Raw genomic sequence first — 6435 nt, forward strand, 5'->3', positions numbered from 1 at the left:
CTGTGTACCCTCAAAACCAGTCGAGCTGAAATGCCTGATTTACTTTCCTTTCCTGATGGAGTCCTGATTTTCCAAGTTCATTTAATATCTAGTCTGTATAAGTGAACTCAGAATCAGGAGGAAAAAAATCACGCCACTGTTTCACAAAATGCCATTATTTCCCTACAGCAATGGGACTCATGTCTTTATTGCATCTATTAATCCTCATTAACTAATCATTAGTTATAATTTATATCTTCAATCACCTGCCTTCTCAGCTGAGTGTTAAGGGATCCTCAGCATTTCTGCAAGTCTCCTACCCTCCCTCCACTTTATTTTGCAGTCCTGATTTGCTGATAAGCCTGCCATGTTTCACTCCTGAGGCCAGTACTTGTTATTCCATTCTAGCTTCAGTACAGAAAGAATTTAAAGCCTTTTCTTTACCACAACCATGTCCTCTGGCTTTTTTTTTTCTTTATCTCCTCACTCTGGAGCGTAACTGTTTTTACAGACAGGTGAGCACCTGCCTGACAAGCCCTGAAGCCTTCAACAATTAAAAATTTGAGGGATTTCAAGTAAACATGATCAGGACGTTTTCCTTTATTCTGTAACAGCTCCTCAATTAAATCGGGGGGGGGGGGGGGGGGGGGGGGGAGTTGGTGTGGGGTTTTTTTATCATTATTTTTTGGGTTTTGGGGTGTTTTTGTGTTTTTTTGTTGTTGGGGGTTTTTTGGTTTTTGTTGTTTGGTTTGGGTTTTTTGGGGGGGTTGGTGGTGGTTTGTTTTGTTTTGTTTGTTTTCCTGCTGGTAGGACCTTTGCTGGCTTTTTTTTTTTTTTTTTTTTTTTTCCCCCAAAAGCCAGTGCCTGTGCTGTGCTTGTTATTGGTTTTGTAAGGAACCATTGGGACACGTTGGTGTATCCTGTGTAGAGATAGGACCGCAGTTAGAAGCCCAACTCTTAAAACCAAAGTGGTATTGTTGCTGAAAGACCACCTGTGCAAGGCAGGACATTCCCAGCAATTGTGCAAGGCTGTCAAAGCAGTGGAAGCGTCAGCAATTCACAGGTAAAGAGAGGCAAAAATAGTTTATATAATAATTTTAACTGTATTATTACTATCCTTATTAAAAAAAATTGCACATAAAAGTATTGTTTCTTTTCCCATTTTAATTCCGGGGGTTGGGGGTTGGGTTTCTTCATTTACTTACAGAACTTTTTTCCCATAAATTGCTAGGAAACTAACTACTGGGTTCTTACGGGTACTTAAGAAAAAACAAAACAAGTTGTTAAGGTGGGAGAGGAGTATAGCACCCGGCTACCCTTCTTTTGTCTCTGGGAGTTTTCTATCAAAGGGGGGAGATACTGCAAGTTGTGGGGGCAGGTAAAGGATGGGGCTGGGGACAGCTGCGCTCTCTTGCTCTCAGCATCGGTGGGAGTATGGTCAAACTGTTACTGACTCCGGAGAGAATCCGCTATCATCACTGGAGCTCAGTCCTAGGGACCTACCACCATCCGCTCGTGTAACCAGAAATTCTGAGCTCGCTTTTTTCCTGCCCTGCGGGAGCCGCTGTCCCACCCCCGCCGCTTCTTTGGCACCGCTCTGGGTATTTTACGCTGTATTCCCGCACCCCCCATCCTGCCGGTACATCCCGCAATTCCAGCTGCCACCGCGGAGCTTCTGGTACATCTCATCCACCAGCCCGGGATTTCCGCTCATTCCTGCTGTTCCGGCTTGGTGCTCCTCAGAGTCTGCAGGGGCACCGGGATCAGACAGCCCCAGGGTTTTGTGAAGCAAAGCCTCTCCTCCATCCCTTCCCATCTCAGCAAAGAAGATTGTCATGAGGCTCCTGGTTCTGTTTTGTTGTTAATGCTGTAGTTATTGTTGTTTGTTTGCCTTGCCATGCATACTAGCAAAGAACTGTTACTCCTATCCCCATACCTTTGCCTGAGAGCCCCTTAATTTCAAAATCATAATAATTCAGACAGAGGGAGCTTACATTCTCCATTCCAAGGGAGGCTCCTGCCCTCCCTAGCAGACACCTGTCTTTCTAAACGAAGACACCTAAATTACTAACAATTCTTGGATTAGGCTAAGATTTCAATTATGCTAATGCATTTTTGTCTTTAAAAATGCCTGGGTTTCCTCTTTGCCCATAAACAAGGTTTTCATTGTAGGGGCAGTGACATGTTCAGAAGGATGAGCCACAGAGTTCCAGGGGAGTAAGACCAGTCAGGATGCTAGGGGGGAAAAGGCCTTAATTTCTTTATAGTTATATTTGTTTTTTAGAGCGGTTTGGAAACCACTTTAAAGTTGATATTAATACAGCTAATTAATACAGTGCATATTATATGATGATAAAATATATACAGTAATTTCATAAGATAGACAGAATCTTGACTTTCACTGCTAGCTCTGCTGTATATTACCTATATGATGCCAGAATTCACGGGGAATGAAGCAAGCATCACTGCCAAGAAGCAAGGAGTTTTGCCTAGGGCATTAAAATTTTTTGGTGGCTGCTGAAATGTACTTTTCAGCTCTGAATGTCTGACCAGGAGCTAAACCAGCCCCGTAGGTGCTCTGTTTTCACAGACCTTACCTTTCACCCTCCACACAGGACTACGGGCTGGCTCAGTCAGCTCGTGATTATTTGTTAGGTAGCATATTCTGGTTCCGCACTGAGAGGTTTGGTGCCATTTGCTGTGGCACAGTCTTTCTTTTTTTCTTTGCACATTAAATAGAATCCTAAATCATGCTGAGATGGTAGACAAATGAGAATGATTCTAATTATCTCTGGGGTTTCAAAGTGGAAAATTAAATTGCAGTGGTAAATATTTGACTTCAACTCTTGCCTCTGGACCCTTTCACCCACTCAGTTTTAAAGATTAACCTATGCTCCATATTTTCACTTCTCTCATTTAATGATGTTCTCAGTATCTTTAACTCAAAGAAAACCTTTGGCAAGCATAAATGGATCTCTCTGCTGACTTAATTAGTTCAGCATATTAGCCAACAATTAATTCTAACTCCCTCATTATTCTTTTTAAGAATCTTCCTTCTTGGATTTCACTGAAAATGGACTGGAAACAAATGACTGTTCCCTTTACAGTGTGTCTCAATTGAACAATAACATAAATAGCCTTCCTCTTTCATTCAAGGATCTTAAAATATTTTCCAAATGTTGATGCAGAAAACTTTAAATCCCTCACTGTTGAGGGGATTACTGTTATCTTCAGATAAAGAAACTGAGGCATAGTGAGAGTAATTACTAGGATTATTTTGTTAGATTGATGTCATCCAGAAAATTTATATATATACTTTGGACAACAAGAAATATTTGTGAATTGGAGCTGTAGTGGAATTTAAAAACCAGTCACATGCAATTGGATAAATCTGTGTGAAATTACTGATTTCCACATCATAAAATTAATTTAACCAGAAATAATTTCAAGTTACTATACATTTGTAGGCATGAGAAATCCTGTGAATGCCTTGAACATACATCATCTTTCATGGCACCAATCTAACTTAAAACTATATTGAAACAGTATTTGAAAACTTACATATTCTAAAATCCATTCAGACTTTCCACTGTTAAGTTCCCTGTTCAAATTCAATTTGAGCTCTAGCATGTTCTTCATGATACAGTTTTTAATTAAAGGACCAGAAGCTGTTTTTTTCTCAGCATTTTTGCTTCATTCGGTTCACATAACGGAAAATACCAAAATAATTTTAAAACCTCAAACACCTCTTTTTACTGTTCTTTAGTTTTGCATAGGTCTTTCTTGTCCATCACTCAAGGGTATGCACTGAAGATTAAATGTCATTCTTTTCAGAATTTTTCAATTTCTACCCACAGTGAGCTCTTCCTCCCTCTCTCTGTCACTCTCTCTCTCTCCTTGCCGTATCCCACGATTTATCAGATAGGGAAGCATTATCCACTCCTTCCACAGATGTAGAATGGAGAAATATTTCAGTTAAAATTTGAAAAGAATTGGTAAACATGCCAGGGGTTCAAAGCTATCAATATGGTAAGTAGCTCTTTGGCACTGATGTATGGGGCAGATCATAGGGAAGAACTTCCCATAGCAGGAAGTACGTCTTCCCTTACATAGTGACATCCTCCCTCCTCCTCTTCCTTTTTAATTTTGGAGGCAGTGACACAGACAAGTATTCTATGCAAATCTAATTCAGCATGGTGCTGACACAAATCTATTCTGGTTTCACATATTGAAGGCTTTAGTCTCCATTTACTGGTAAGGAAAAAACTCACCCAACTACTGCAATACATAATCAAGAAACAATTTACTTCACAATTACTTTTATTCTTTTTTTTTCTGTGCGATTACTGGAGACATTCAGATATGAGCTTCCCTCCATACAAGCAGATTTTAACTAAAGAGTTTAATTATGTGCTAAAAGAAAAATGTTTTCTCTAATGTTTCTTCTGAAACCTGCACTGAATACTTTATCCTGTGTTTATGATAACACAATCTGCTGCTATGGACACCCTCAGGTCAACGTTTTAATGTTATTATTTCACTGTCTTATGTTAAAGGATAATATTTTTCTTTCAAAAAAATCCTAGAAAGTATGTATTATAGGAAAGTAAGTATAGTCATGTATTTTAAATGAATAGGTAAAGACTTTTATTTAATATTTCTCTTTCAAGTATAGGAAATATAACAATGTCCAGACAGGCAGGACTGAAAAAACACCTTGTCTGTAATAGAATTTCACTTCCATTTTCACCTGATGCTATAGCATATTTTACAAATATTAATTGAGCTGCATAAAAGTCCTATGATAATCCTCAAGGTGACCCCAAACAGAAAAAGATAGGTTTTTACAAAGCAGAACAAAAGACAGAACACCTTGTTTGGTTGTTGTTTTGTGGTTTTTTTGTTTTTGTTTTCTTTTTTTTTTTAAGCTGCAATTTCCTACTTGTTCCTTGTAAATGAAAAATGAGTAATGTCAATTTTTATCTTTCCTGCTTTTTTAACAACTGCAGAACATTAAATTCTTTTAATGAAAGAATAATGCTAAGGACGGTCTTCTCCAAACTGGCTGTTAGGCAGTCGAATTAAATAATCATACTAACTCAGTTTTAAAATTGTCTTGAAAAAATAACTGTCCTATCAATTACTTACTTTTTTCCTTTCTTTGTATTATTGTATCATTATCCTTCTAATTTTCCTACTACCTACAGCATTCCAGAAAAGTGCACACAAAATAAAAACAGCACAACTTTTAAACAGCTACACATAACACAAATATATCCAGCCTTCTTTCCTTTATAGGAATGAAGAAAAATAGGAGAAAACTTTATTCCCTTTCTTCCTGTACTGATCACATTTAAGATATTCATCATTAAGAATCTTACCTGCCTCTCCCTCTTCCTCCCTAAAAGAAACTCAACCAGGTAACATTTTTCTGAAAAGCACAAGCCAAGGTAAATCTGCAAGTTCCAAATAGCTACAAAAAGTTCATTGATTTATCACTGGGCTACAGTACAGGGAATGCCTGACTAAAGTGAAAGAGACTGGCATTTTTCACAGGAAATGAACCCAGGAATGGTAACCATTAATGCTGAATTTTCCTGGAAATACAAAACCATGACTAGTTATAGGACAAGTCTCACAGGATTCCCGCAAAAATGTCCTGCGGTTTTTTGCTATTCGTTGCAAACATATCCACATAAGTAGCGAAGGAGTGCGTGGCTTTGGGATGTGAGGAAAACCAAAGGGCCATGGCTCCTCTCTGGTCCGCTAACTCAACTTGTTCATGTCAAATTCTCCATCTCAATCACTGGAGCTCTTGAGATGCTCCACCCATTGAGACTGAGAATATGCTCAAGCATATTGCCTCAAGGCGGCTGTTGTTAGGATTCGTTTGTGTTTCTTGAGCACATTAAAATAATATTTTCAGCAACATTCAGAACGGTTCCCTTAGCTTTTTAGAATGATATTAAAAATATTCTGTATTGTACCATTTTATTCTTTGTACTGCCTTATTGGGGGAGGGGAGTTGTTCATTTGTTGTGGGGGTTTTGTTTGGTTTTTTAAAAAAATGCTTTGAAATTATGAAGATATCTGAATTATCACTTGCACTCTCAACAGCCTGAAATGCTAGTTTCCAAACAGATGAATAAAAGAACAAACTCAGTAATGATTTTAGTCCTCCTAAAAATTCTCAACTTCAGAAATAATACCAACTTTTGATAACTGCAAAAGCAATTTAAAAATTGCTGATGAGAACACAACTTCAGGGGAAAAAAGAATATCTATTAGCAGGAGCTAGAAAGCTACACACCTATTCTGCTTTTTTAAACAATAAGAAATTGTTGAAAAGCTAGAAAATCCTCTTATAAAAAAACCTACTTATAAAATACTAAACTCCATAAAAATTATTTTATTTTTTAAAACTATTAATGCTTAAATAATTAGAAATAAGCTAAA

The sequence above is a fragment of the Hirundo rustica genome, chromosome 4 (assembly GCF_015227805.2).
Source record: "Hirundo rustica isolate bHirRus1 chromosome 4, bHirRus1.pri.v3, whole genome shotgun sequence".
Classification (NCBI taxonomy): Eukaryota; Metazoa; Chordata; class Aves; order Passeriformes; family Hirundinidae; genus Hirundo; species Hirundo rustica.